Source organism: Drosophila novamexicana, unplaced genomic scaffold (genome assembly GCF_003285875.2).
Source record: "Drosophila novamexicana strain 15010-1031.04,08,12 unplaced genomic scaffold, DnovRS2.1 tig00000689-arrow-pilon, whole genome shotgun sequence".
NCBI lineage: Eukaryota > Metazoa > Arthropoda > Insecta > Diptera > Drosophilidae > Drosophila > Drosophila novamexicana.
The window spans coordinates 1,560,951-1,575,754 of record NW_020824818.1 but is presented as its reverse complement, the minus strand read 5'-3'; the positions used below and the strand labels follow the sequence as shown (position 1 = coordinate 1,575,754).

The 14,804-nt window shown below is 35.0% G+C and overlaps 1 protein-coding gene across 3 annotated transcripts in view; it reads left to right on the top strand.

The window, feature by feature from the left end:
* Window positions 1-14,804, top strand: part of LOC115762987 (disintegrin and metalloproteinase domain-containing protein 10) — a 146,295-nt gene that overhangs the window by 60,885 nt on the left and 70,606 nt on the right. The window lies entirely within an intron of this gene.

The following is a 14,804-nucleotide window of genomic DNA, read 5'->3' as shown; positions in this document are numbered from 1 at the left end:
TAGCTCTTTGAAGAATTATGAAGGGTAGCCGTAATTCTAGGTCTCTGGCAGTGTTTGGCTTCTTAGCCCCACATCTCGCTGCTTTGCACATAAGCGTTCAACACCTAACACAACTCGGCCGTTGTCATGATGTTTATAATCACAATAATAATAAACAGACAACCAGGCACTAGAGAATATAACAAGAACAAGAACAACAACAGCCGAGAGCACGGGAAATGGTCCAAGCCCAAGAGGACAACACAGACAACGTTGATGAGGATGACGGCGTTGACAACCGCACAACAATAATAAAGGAGCATGATGAGAATTTTCAGCGTGGTGAGAAGAGCTCTGAAGTGATGTGCGTGTGCGTTGTTGTTGTTGTTGTAGTTGACTCAACATATTGTCGTCATTGTTGGTTGTCACAGTTTATATAATCAAATCTCATGCTTCGTTAATTTGAAATGTCGTTACGTGTTACATGACAAGCTACCCAAGCTAGCTGCCAAGTTAGAAAAGCATAAGAAATGGCCCATCTATCTCTTTTTGCATACAACTCTCCCTCTCTCTATCTCTATCTCCCTCTCTCTCTCTCTCTCTCTCGCTCACTCTCGCTCTCTATCTCTTTATCTCTCTCTCTCTCTCTCTCTTTCATTGACATTCCATAACTGTGGCTAGTGAAACGTTAATAATATGAAGGCTCTAAACGAATCGAATTGAAACCGTCAACTGTTTTTGTATTGCCTTGTTGGTACAGCTCCTTATCGAGCCCCTACTGACAGCAGCCCAGGCGCCCGCATGTATGCCACACACACACCACACACACACGCACACAAACACTTGGTAGAAAAACAAGTTGGCAGCCCCATTGATTGCATTGCACGTACATCAGCGTACTTCCTTTTTAATACCATATTTTGTTGCCGCTTTCTGAGTTGTTTTCGTCATATCAGTATTAAGCCCTGCTTTCATTTTTAAATACCCTGTAATGTGCGTAGCAGGTTGTAAGAACATTACAAAGCTCTTTAATTTTACCAAACAATAATAATACAATAATAACAATTAATAAATCATACTAATCACAATAGGTGTAGTATTACGTTATTTGGAATATAGCAATTGATTAATATAAAGTAGAATTATTCAAATTCTTGATTTAGCTTCTGTTATATTCGTAAAAGTGTCGTATTTAATTCTTTATTCATGTTTTTTCTCTTAATTCACATAGATCTATCATACGACCTCCTGTTGTCTCTTGTTTAATATAATTGAGGGTATTTTGGGATCGCCATCTATAATTATTTTCATAGTTATTTGTGCCACATTGCCTTGGAAAAGCCTGCGGTATTTGCAGCTTGTCAAAAACAGCCACAGCCGGCTGGACGATTATGGTCTCTGGACCTGGGCCTGTTGTTTTTGTTTGAGGTCCTTTTAAAGCGGTCCGACACTGGATATGCGCATTGTCCGGCGGCCATACGATGGGACAGTTTATAACCCGGCTATTTTGCCGTTGTTGTTTCTGTAGCTCTTGTTCTTGTTCACTAAAATGGGCTACATAATCTATAGTTGTTATCCCTGTGCGGTCTCTCCTTGCCTCGGCTTGTGGGTGTCAGCTCTGCAGCCTGTTTAGCGCTGCCATAAACATTATTTGCGTTTATTGTTATTGGCATTGTCTGTGCTCATTTTATGCCACCTATAAATTTGGGTCTGAACCCCGTCACACCAAACAACAGGAATGTACTCTATTTATTTTTGTAATTTGATGTTAATGCTCTGGCTGCCGCTCACAGTAGTTGCAAACGCCAGATTGGCTTTTGCTTTAGGGTTGCGGCGTAAAGATTTTTACTTCAACTTAACTCCTCGCCAATTAACTTGATGACACTTTAAAATGCCGTCCTCCTCTATACCATAACTATGCGCATGTAATATCCATTTTGATTTATGCGCTAGATGTGCAAATAGCAAGCGCATAAAATGAATGAAGGCCACTTGCCAAAAAGTTGAGAAAAACTCTGCCAAAAAAGGAAGTGCACAGACCTTCTAGACATTTTAAGTGCGAGATGGGCTCGAGTAATTGTGCAAAAGTAAAAAGCAAATAAGAAATCAAAGTTAAAGTAATATACATCAAACTAAATAAAATATTAGACAAAAAATAAATTTAAATTTAAATAAAAATAAATATAAATATAATAAGTAATACTAGGTAAACAATAGCAACATAAGAATAGTAAGTTACAGTATGCAACTTTCTAATAATATGAATAATAATACTTATAAACAAAAATTAATAATGTATTGTATAATTTACAGTAATTCGTTCTCGTTATTGCAAACTTTATGCGCAGCCCACGTCATTTTTTCTAAGCGGTATAAATAATAGCTGCAGCCCAATTTCAATTTTAAATTAAGAAAATTTCTGCGCAAGAAAAAAAGTACGGGGAATAGAAGAGAGCGGTATAAGACGCCGCGACACATTGAAGACCCTGTAAAGTAATCCGAGTCCCAGTTCCAGACGCCTTCGGAAGACAACCAAACAATTTTTCAAAGTTTTTGGCACTTGGCGCTACGATTCGTTGAACATATTATACTTTTGCAGAAGGTATAACAAATATGTCACCAAAATTGTAACGCGTTAATGGGCTCATAGTTGAAAAGACTAGGTACATAACAAAGTATTAAAAATATTTAAACCAAGATTATTCAATCGAACTTGGTTTCCATAAACGCAAAGTTTACTATATCATATAATTCCGATTTCAAGTAAGAAATAACAAAATATGGTTAACAAAGTATTAAAAATATTTAAACCAAGATTATTCAATCGAACTTGGTTTCCATAAACGCAAAGTTTACTATATCATATAATTCCGATTTTAAGTAAGAAATAACAAAATATGGTTAAAAGACAAATAAACAATATAAGCATCGAAGTTCTATATCATATAGTTTTTGGAGAAGTAAACGGCAATCAACATAGAAACAATATATTTATGTTTTCCATAGTCATATTTTTATTAATCCAAAGTTAATTGTTCTTTCCTTTTTCGGCAAAACCTTTTAAGCACTCTCAAGGGTATTTACTCTTCGCTATTCCAAAAATGGCACTTAAACCATTTTTATTTTCTTGATTTTCATTTTTGGCAAACAATCGACAGCAATTATGGCATAGGCTGGCTTTTGGCTCTCAGCCTGAGCTGGTCAGTCAGTGTTTTCCAGATTTCCCCATGTTAGGCTGCCTCCAATTAACGTTCACGCAAAGTAACACAAACGCCGCCTAATGATGCCGTTGATGGGGGGACTTTGGCATATTGTGTATCTTTGCTAACCGCAAATTAATTGCCGCACTCACAATTTATTTTGTAATTGTGAAATTAATAAGTTTCGTGGTTCCCATTCTGACTGCCAAAATGTGGACGAGCCAAACTTTACATGCGTGTGAACGTGTTTGTCTGGTGTACGAGTGTGTGTGTGTGTGTGTGTGTGTGTGTGCTCCCCCATAGCGTAATGAACAAATTTTTAATTGCTAGTGTCGTCATCGTTGGCATCGTCGCCAAAACTCCAACATTCCAACTCTACCATTGCCAACTTGCAGACGACAACGACAATTCCGACTGCGTACTCATAGTTCTCAACTTTCAGACAGCGCTAGTAATACCTGTAGCATGGCGCATGCCGGAGTCATCAGCATAATGAAAAGTTTTCAACTGTTTGCTACAAACAATGGGCATGAAACGAAATAATATTATCAAATGTGGCGTACAGTGTTTCCATTAGTCGCTTTTCGCTTAAGTGAATTTTCAAAAACATTTCAGATATCCTTAAACGTCACAAATACTCGCATGCACTGAAATAAATTTTAATTTTTTCTAAAAAATTGTTATTTAAAATATAGGATATAGTAATGAACTCTCAAAAATACATTTCTTTTGAAATATCACTGACTTCTAGTCTTTGTACTATCGTGGTATTCGAGTCGCATTCCCCTTTGTACAATCATAATAATTAAAAAGTTTGTTGTCATATTAATTAAATAAAATAAATTTAAAAAAGCATAACTCTTTTAATTAAAAGTGTTTGTGTTTATTTCAAGATTCTCAACAAAACTTGTTGTAAAGTCTAGGCACAGAAAAAGAAAATAAAAATTTAATTAATCTCAAGTATTTAAAAACAAACCCACTTGATATTTGTGAATGTTATGTTGAAAAGTTCTTTTTGGACTAAAAATAGGTTTCAAAAATGATGAACATATCTGATTTTTTTTATTTTTAAATATAACTAATATAATTTAATATACCTAATATAATTATAATAAAAATAATATTTAAATATCTCATTATATATATAAATATCGTAGCTCGAAAGCGGCAATTGTTTTCACTCTCTTTAAGTGTGTTGTTTGGCTTTCGACCATTCAGTTTTAAAATGAAATAACATTGCATTTAAATAAATCGAGATGTTTAAATAGTTTTATCGATAATATTATTTTGAATTCAAGTTTGTTCTTTAAAGAAATACGACTCAAATGTATTGAGTCTTAACATTTGATTAAGATATATGTTTATTTTTTGGGCCCATTGTACTTTGAGTATTTTTTGTTTTGTTCTTCCAGCCAGTGCTCATTTCCGTTGCGCTTTACTTTGGCAATATGCTCATTATAAATGTGCTTTGTGTGAAGGCGACTCCTTCTCTGTGCAGCACCTGCCCCAACTTCGATATGTAAAACATTTTACTAAAGTCAGTCGCTCGCAAAAAGAACACTAAACTTTTTCAGCATTTCGTTTTTTTTTTTTTTTTTTGAATGCCTCACGCGCATTGTCTATTTTGCTATTCATTGTTGTTGTTGCGGATATGCCATGGATTTGTTCAACAGCTTCGACATGGGCATGGATGTGCATAGTTTGCCAGCTGTTTGTTGTTGTTGCTATGTTTGTTGCTGTATTAACGCCGCCATTTGATAATGGTTTTCTCATTTATGTATGAGTAAGTTCTCTACTACGAGTTAAGACTGTGACTGGGTCTGAGACGTGTAGCAGTTAATGCGCTCAGCGAAGCGCTGGAAACGTGCTAAACGCTCAGCCTCATTAACAATTTAAAGTGAATTCTTGGAAAAAAAAAGAACGAAACAATAAGTAAATATAAAGCAACAACATTTTTGTTCCCGGTAGCTAGGAAATTTATATTATAAGGTTATTCATTCTTTTCTAGACTACTAGACGTTTTATTATTTTGTATATTGTTAAAACTGCTCAACACACGAATAACATTGATAAGCATTGACTTTCAAACAATACAAAATTAATTTAATAGGAATATACTGAAAGTCGCGGTCAAAAATATTGAGCTGATAATAAAACTGTCATCTAAATGCGTTGATTATTTTTAATAACGCAATGATTAAGTGACTTAAGTGAATATTATGTACTGGGAACAACCAAAAATATTTTCTTAGTTTGATTCGCACACGGGTCTCATTCGAGAGATAAAGATTCGGAGTGCGGAGCCTACTGCAATAAAGTTAAGCCGCTTCTTAGCTACGCAGTCTCTATACCAGCAAAGGAAAATCAATTCGCAGAGTTAGAGTGTAAAATTCAATTTGAGGGAAACAATCAGGCAAAAGGACCTTCAACTGACCCAACAAATCGAATTGACCGCCGCGTATAAGAGCAATAGTGCACTGTTAGAGAAAAGCTCGTCTCAAATGATGTTGTCATAACCAATCTGGAATCCAAAGCTAAATCGGCAGATTCCCAAATCGCTAAAAAAGATAAAGAATTGAAGATATCGCGATATAAGCATGAAGATAGTGAATTAAATGTTGCTAAGATCAAGAAACTTGAATCGAAACTCTCCGAATGTAAAGCGATGAGGGAAACAATCAGGCAAAAGGACCTTCAACTGATCCAACAAATCGAATTGACCAACAACGCGTCTCAAATGATGTTCTCATAAATAATCTGCAATCCAAAGTTAAATCTGCAGATTCCCAAATTAATGAAAAAAATAGAGAACTAACAATACTTGCGAGAAAACTTGGAATTCAAAAAGCACTTACTAAACTGTTTGATGGGTTTTATAAAGTAGAGCGTGGTGAGATTTAAAGAGATTTAAAGAAATCCCCTAAAATGTACAGAAATAATCATCAGTGTAAAACTCTAAGCAACAAAGTATATATATTTTATTACAATGTTGTACGTAAAGTAAACAAAATAAAAAGTTACCTGATTATGCAGACAGATTTATTTTTATCTCTTTGCGGCAAAGCTTATGACGCATGCAAAAGTCAGGCAACTCATATTAGATAGCGGAGGCAAAGTTAATAAGAGTGCGTTAATTATGGTCAATTAATATATTTCATTAAATAATTGAATATCAAATATTAAACAACGTTTTCTTGTGTTAGGTGAATTTTTATTTTATTTTTTTCAAAACTTAGCTACATTTATGATAACTGAGTCCTAAGAACATTTTTCAAAGTCACAAAATAATGAATAATCCCAAAAAACAGATACAGAACACGCTGTCATATATCAAATATGCAAATGATAGAAACCAAAAGGAAAAATCAATAGAATTGCCAGTGCATGTGAAAACTGGGTTATAGAATATGCTGCAGTGCATATGCGTTGGTTCTTTCTAAGCTCTAGATAAATATAAATACTTTGCAGTTGCTGTTGTTGCCTCTAATATTGTTCAAAATGCAATGAAAAGTGCTCCTAAGCTATCTGAATTTTAAAGCAGTATATACATATTTAGTATATTGTTTGTGCCAAGATTTGCATAACGTACACAAAAATTCGGAACCCGCCCAACACTGAAGCCCAGGTCCTCAGTGCTTCAATCCCTCCAGATGCATTTGTGTTCATGGCAATTACATTGTGCAATAGCTTGTAAGTTTCGAACAACAACTGCAGGTACGAGCACCTTTAACAATAGTTAATTAAAAACTAGCACAATTTTCACATATTTTTACTCCTTCGTAAAGTTTGCACGTACATCAAAAAAATGTGTAGTGCGTATAAACATGAGGCAAAAAAACTATGTTCGGGGGATCGCAGCGTTGCCATACCGTTTAAAAAGTATAATATTTCTACCCGTATTGAAACAATTGAATAATAAAGAGACAAAAGTAAGGAATTTACAAATATTTTTGTTGTCTATTTTGAAGATGACATAACTATAAAAACTATACATTATTTGTACCTATTATCCGAAATAAGTTATTATATAAAACTAGATATTATCAATCAACTTACAGTCGATAGAAGGTTTTGTTATTTTTTAGTTGGTTCTTACTGTTTGTATGCATAACATAAAACAATTTGCTCTGACTGATAACAAGGTCTTCACTATTTGTCTAGTCACTCTGGCAAAGACTAGAAATTGTGAGCAAATCTGATAAGACAAAGCTGGAAGACTGACTATGAGGCATGCAAATTAACAAGAGCAACGCTGTGTGCCTAATGATGCAACTAAAACCCCGGCAGGCACACACACACACACAAACAGGCGCACACCCACACCTATACACACACAACCAATGGTAGCTACAAAATAGTCCCAAAATGTCAATCGCATTAGCCTTTTGTCAACAGCACTTAAAAGCGTCAGCAACAAAACAACAACAACAACATATTGCATTGACAACAGCATTAGTCGCAGCAGCAACAACAACAACAACAACAATAACAACAACAGCAACAACGTTTGTTGCCAACTTCCTGCAATTAGCATTTATTTCTATGACATTTGCTTAAATACAAAGTTTTAAATTCTAATGCCCAACGCGCTGGGCTCATGTTGCCAAGTTGTCGTTTTTCGTTCGGTTGCCTGTCCTCCAGTGCAGTAAATGACATTATTAACCCAGTTTCCATTGCTTTAAACTCAGAGCACACACACACACAACCCCCTGGCACGCCCCTTACTTAACCATGTTGCGCTTCGACACCCACGTTGAAACACAACACAGCAATGCAAGCAAGAACGTGCATTTTTTTTTTTGCAACGAATTGCATATACGCTGCGTTTTATGTACACAACAACGAACTGGTATTACCCGGTCTTGCTCGGACGCAACAATATATAAATATGTACATATAACTTGAGCTATCTCTCACCCATTTATTTGTGGACAAATTTATATTTACAACTAGTGTTAAAATATGAGAAGATTGTCGATATATATGAGAATAGATAACTTTTTTGTGCAGTCAACTCATGTGGCCAGAGCTGTAAACTGCTGTGTAGATATTTGATCAGAGCTGCCAACTATTTTTGGAAGTTTGCAAGTTAAGCCTAAGTGCTGCTAACTAGTATTAAAATATTACCAAAGTGGATTTCAAATGCAATTATAGGCTGTCCAAATGCATTTTCTTTAGCGTTATGCTGCCAACTTAGAAAAACTGCCAACTTGCGACACTTAATAAGTTGGCTTCATTGTGGCGCTGACAACTTGCGTAAACAAAGACTGGTTATATCATATACTTTCAGCTCATATACTCTATAAAAGAAAGTGTATAACAATAGAAGCAGCTTGTGCGATCTTTAGTTGTTTGTTTTTCGCTTCACATGCTTCTTATTATGCTGCTGCTTGTATTTGGTTGCAGTTGTTGTTGTTATTGTTGTTGTTGCTGTTGCCGCTGGTGGTGGTGTTAAGCTGGCAACAACAACAGCAGCTAGACAACCCACCTAAGTGGTAAGAACTCAGACCCTCAATTCGACAGAAAGCTGCTTCACAGCACTTCAACAGTCAACGCCTTGTGTTGTAGTCAACGTTATTATCAAAAAAAAAAGTAACATACTTATAATAGAAAGAAAATATAAAAATGAAACAAATCTCTGTCGCATAAAGCTGATTCACTATTAGAGTAAAAATCTCGTTCAAGTATTTATTTACATTTATCTTCGCACTCTCCACCCAGATACCATAAAGTTTGCTTTATTTACGCATTGTTTATGTATTCAAAATTTATTTTTAATTTATTTACTCGCTTTGTCGCATATTTCTGCTGATAAGAGCTGTGCGTACAATCTTTTAAGCAGAGGGTTACTTAATAAGCATGACTGTTAATCATGGAATATATTAAAAGAGGACTTAATTCTGTGTCTGACTTACAAAGCGTTAAACTTTTTATTGCTATTAGTTAATTTATTGTACTGTTTAAAACAGCTTTTGGACTTGGATCATATACTCTATCTTCCACATTCGCTTGTTGCTATATCATTCCTTTTTTTCTTAAGAGCACTTTTTACATATATCTCTCTTTTCCGCCCTTTTATCCGATGTTCATAGTCATGAGAGTCACCGATGTGAAATGCTTCAAATGCTTGTACTATTTGCTTTCATATTGAGGCAATATTCATGCAAACAATATATATTTCTAAGCTTAGACTAATCCTAAGCCGATTTATCGTCATATTATAATGCCACACTCATTTGATCTTTCTGATATATAAAATGTGACTTTTTCTTCAACGATAAATTGCTTTAATTGACTTGAAGATCTATAAATAAATTTTTGTATGTGATGTGATGGCATTTGCTTAGACAATTAGCCTTTACGGTGCCACCAGTACAACGTCCACTTTCATTAGATTCCCTGCCATTACTTGAACAATGTAAAAGCTTTATTTAATAAATAAAGTAAATGCCCCAGTGATTAATTTGCAACAAACTGGTGCAGCAACCGTGCTGAGCAAAGTGACCACAGTGTCTTGTTCAACCCCTCTCCTCCTCTTACGCTTCTTTCATATGCTTGCATCGCATGCAGTTTTTACCTTTTGCTGCGCTCCAGCATTTCCGTTTCCGTCGACTACGATGACAATTTCTCTGCTGCCAGGGCGACCATTTAACGAGAGCTCCGAGCATCGTCAAACGGCTACTTACGATACCCTCGCCAGAGATGGCTTATGTAGATGGATGGTCTGCTAGTTGGGGTTCGGTTCAGTTTGGTTCGCTTAGTTCCGCAGCTCTTGTTGTCTTTGCCCGCCTGCTCATAAATCCAATTATAAGTTGCAAAGCGATGCTCCTGGTTACGTTCTGTCCTATTGCCATGAAATATGTATACGTAAAATGGCAGTTCGACTACGGGCATGGATAGAAACAACATCAGCTAGAAAGCTGGGTCAGCAATAACAAAGTAAGAACGATGGCCAGACTCAAATAATAAGCGCTCGTTCATAGTTTATAAATTAACGAGTGATTTAAACTTAAAATTGAGAGTGCATATAAATGGATATGGTAAAAATTCGTATTTTCTTTATAATTCAAACTATATATAGTTGGCAACCCATATATTTTACGTAACTAAAGAAACAGAAGTAGAGAGAGAAGACAAAAGCGTCCTCACAAGCCGTTCAATAAATAAAACAACAAAAACCAATCCATTTGCTGCTTATAACAATTTTCTTACAAATGATTTCCCATCTTCTCTTTACAGGTAAATTATAAATTTGGTATTATAGACTTATATTGCATTAATAATGACTTGGAAATCCAGAAGAACAGGCATAGTATATATTATTAATATATATATATATATATATATATATTATTATTATTAATTTCTTTTTTCTTTTTAAAATAATATTTTGAAATATTTTTGTTATTGTTTTGGATCTTGGGGTTTTATGTTTTTATCAAAAAGGTAACTAAAATTAAAATATATTTAAATATATTTATATATTTATATTTAAATATATATATTTAAAAATATTTGAATAGAATATTTAATAAAAAGAAAAAATTTGCCAAAAATTAATTGTTTATTAAGGAATTAATAAATTCCATGAAAGCCAAATTCATTTTATTTAAATTACTATTATTTTTTGATTAGGTTTATTTTGTATAATTTTAAAAAGTAGTTTAAATATGCTGAAGTAATTAAGGTAATTAAGTTTTCAAAAGAGTCTTGTTCAAAAATCGAAATTATTTTTGGTACCCTGTATGACTGAAGAGGAATTCCCTTTGATAAGCTGCGTACAAAGGTGTGCCAATTCGGCACCTGCAGTCAAGTTGTGTCAACAGAAACCTGACTTTCTTGTAGATTTTGTTGCTAATGGCACTTGGCAACACTCTGATTATCTGTGCAAAAAGCTTGTGCTTTAAAAATTAATTAAAAACTAATTTGTATATTATTTTAACGCGGAGTCTGTTTGCCTTTGGCTGTTCCACAACTACTTTAAGTTGTAAGAAATAGTTGCTGGCCCGATTGGCATCAACAGCGACAGCATCTTGCGCTTTGAGGAGCAGATTGCGTTGCCACTTTTTGTGGCCATCAAGAGGAAAAGTTGTTGGACCAAAAATTGTGTGTTATTAGCGCAAGTGGCGTTACAGCCTCCAACAGCAATTGGCCTTAAATCAGACAAACTGGCGCAACAGAAGTTTATAACGATTTTTTTTCGGGGAGGGTGGTACGGGCACTACTTTTAATTACAAATCTCGTTCAGAAGTGGCTGCCACAACTGTCAGCAATTAATGTTGCACTTGAGCACTGCATAAACTTTTCAAGTGTTGCAAGGCAATTTTGCACTCGGCTTCATCTGCGGTCCGTTGATGGGGTCAAAGATGTGGCGGGTGTGTTAACATTGGTTACCAAGTTCAGCAAAAGGTTAAGTTACATTTTGCACAGGTTGTTAAGATTTAACGAAGTAATAGAACAATCTTCGCAACAGTCTGTAGAGGATGATTAAAAATTTACCTTTAGTTCAGGCTTTTGATTAAAAATTTCTGCTTGATATGAGCTGAGTTCATAAAAATTGTTTTTATAAAAAAAGTTAGCTTCTTAATAATATTTACCAAGCACTTAATTAAAACAAAATAGTAGGAAGGTTATTTGAGAAATACATAAAAATTAATTAAACTAAGAATACTTTTCTTAAAGTAAATTTTTATGAAGTATACTTATGTTGCCATATTATGTTTTTCTACGGCGTATTCTTACTAATTTTAACAAACCGAAACTCAATTAAATCATAGTTAAGCTCGACAAGCTGAACTAGATGGAAATGTTTGTATTAAAGCATAATGCACAACTAAATGCTTGTTGTATTTCATTATTCCTAGTGCTGCAACTTAAGTGTTCGACCTGCTGCTAATAACTGTAATCGAATCACCTCTCCCTCTAACCACTTTGTTTAAGACTCTATTTCTTTAATGTTCTTCATGTTTAAGCTAAGTTCAATTAATCTGCAAGCCCAGGCTTTCGTTGAACAAATAATTAATTTATGCAGCCTCTTGATTATATTTATATAATAATTACATATTTTGCAACAATCTGAGTTGCTGATGTCATTGTCAGAACTTTGGGCCATTAGTTCTGTTTTCTTTGGGCGATGGTCTGCGCTGTCTTTATGATATTTCCATAAGCTTATTAGTTTTGAGCAAAAGTTTTCTTTTCTATAGCCTAACTGGAATTGCACTACCATAGAACTGGCCGTGTTTGTAGAAAGTGTATATATATTTGTATGGCCGACAGCCATCGAGGAGTCAGTAATCATTATTGTTGTCTCGTCAACAGTCGCCTTGTCGGGTACAAGGACAAAGTTTTGATCCGCCAGCCGTATGTTCATTCAAATTGTTTTGTATTTCGTGGGCGCCGAGCTCGTGTTTTTGTTTGTTGTGCCAAAAGGTGGCAGCGTTGGTGGCGGCAATATGTTGAAACTATGTTGGCAGTACAGCAACGAAAGTTTTTATCAACATTCATTCAACCCCAAAACCGCACTCGCAACGGTTCTAGTCGTTCTCCATGACTCGGAGAAAGCTAACACAATAGTTTTGCCAGCCTGTTGTTAGTTTTTGGCCAAGTTGATGAAGTTTTGCTGCAATGAATCGAGTTCATGACCCAAGTTCGCAGATGAGTTACTAATATGATAATAATATTTGCCATGAATTGCGCGCATGTTTTATTAAGAGGCAAAAACGAACAGTGAATGCTGCAAATTAAATCAAGTTGATTGAAACTTGACTCGCAAAACTTTTCCGATTGAGCACAGCCAGCCAGGACACACCCTAAGTGCATATGACAGAACGGTTTTGGTTCACTCTAAAGTATTTTCCAATTAAAAAACTTTGACAGCTGCACCTTTTGTGAGTGCCAACGGAACAAATACGCGCAAAAGTTCTAATTAGACATTTTTCTGTAAAATTTATAAAAGCGTTTCCCAAAAGAGTTTTATGGTGTGTAAATGCCAACTTTTTCTTTTCAAAAGAAATCTTAATATGAAGTGGAAGTAGGCAAACAATATAGAAACGAAAAGCTTTAATCAATTGCTTGTTATATTACAAAAATATTTACAATTCTGGCTGTTTTTTATACGAAATTTGTTCATGCATTCAAATCGTTTTACCGCAGTTTAACTGTTGTGCTTTATCGCCAAGTAGATCCTTATATTTTCTGTCCTATTCCTCGGTAAAACAATACTTGCAATGTGAAAATCACTGAAGCATTGAGAATCCCTATGAAATAAATATACTCCCCACATAAAGCTTACATTGAATAACTAACTCAATTTTGTATTGCTGATATACAATATTAAAACCCCTAAGAATACATACATAAATGAATAAACCTCAATAGCTCGCTCATGTATTTTACATTAATTAATTGTATATATTTGATTTAATTAAATTGCACTTCAAAGCTTTTTGACACCTTTAACTGGTGCTTTAAATACCAATCCTTTTTGCCTGGTCTGATTTGTGTGTGACGTTGGCTTTTGTGTAATTTATTGGATTTTGGCAAATATTTTGCCAGCGGCATTTCAGTGTCAGAAACTGCTAGACAAGCTAGATAATTTGATAAATGTAGATATATATATATATATATATATATATATATATATATATATATATATATATATATATATACTATGTAGGATATATTTAACTGCTCATAATGTAATGTTGTCATAAATAGTGCCTTCTTTGTCTTCTTCGTGTTCTTCTTGTTCATGATACTCTCTGGTGACTGGTTTTCATATATTTATGCTACCAACTTTGGCGTCTTTGAGCTGCGTTTTTGGCCATTGTTTTCGTTGTTTGAACGGCGTTTTGGCCATGCGGCTGACAGCTGCCTGCCAATAGTTGATTTTCACAATATACGTTTTCCACTTGATTTTCCCCTTGGTTGGCTCAAGTTTGCCGTACAGGACTCTTGCGACTGGCATCGAGTCGCTGGTTTCCTTTGTGCTAAAAGTCATTTCCTTAACCCCTCCAACACTGCCCCATACTGTCTGGCTGTCTGTTTGCTCAGCTGTTTGGATGGTTGAGGCGAAGACCGTTGGCTCCTTGGCTCGGCAGCTGCGCCAAAAATCAAACCAAATTTAATGTGTGCCAAAGTAACTGCATTTGCTTCATGGTGGCAGCATATCCTTGGCAAGGCGCTGGGTGCAGTCGTTAAGGCAATTACATCATTGATAGCTATAGCTTAAAGACATTTTAACTGAGCCACTTTTATTTGACCACCACATTTCCTGACAACTGACTCTTCAATTGGTTAAATATTTATCAATTGCAACTCGCATTGCAAGAAACGCCAATCATAATAAACAAACGCTGTCTAAGAAAATATGCTGGTTTCCATGCTTGTCCCTTAGATACACGCGGTACCTCTACTGATGGGTCAAGAATGATTCTATGCCAGTTATATACAAATTTGTTTGTCTTATACTTTACGTATTTATTCTATTTGTTTTGCAATTTTTCTATTTGATATCCAATTTTTCTATCTAAATAACTGGTTGAATTCTCTTGCATTTATGTTATTAAATTCGATTTTCATCAGTTTATGAATTCTTGATAATTGACACTCGTCCGACACTTGGCG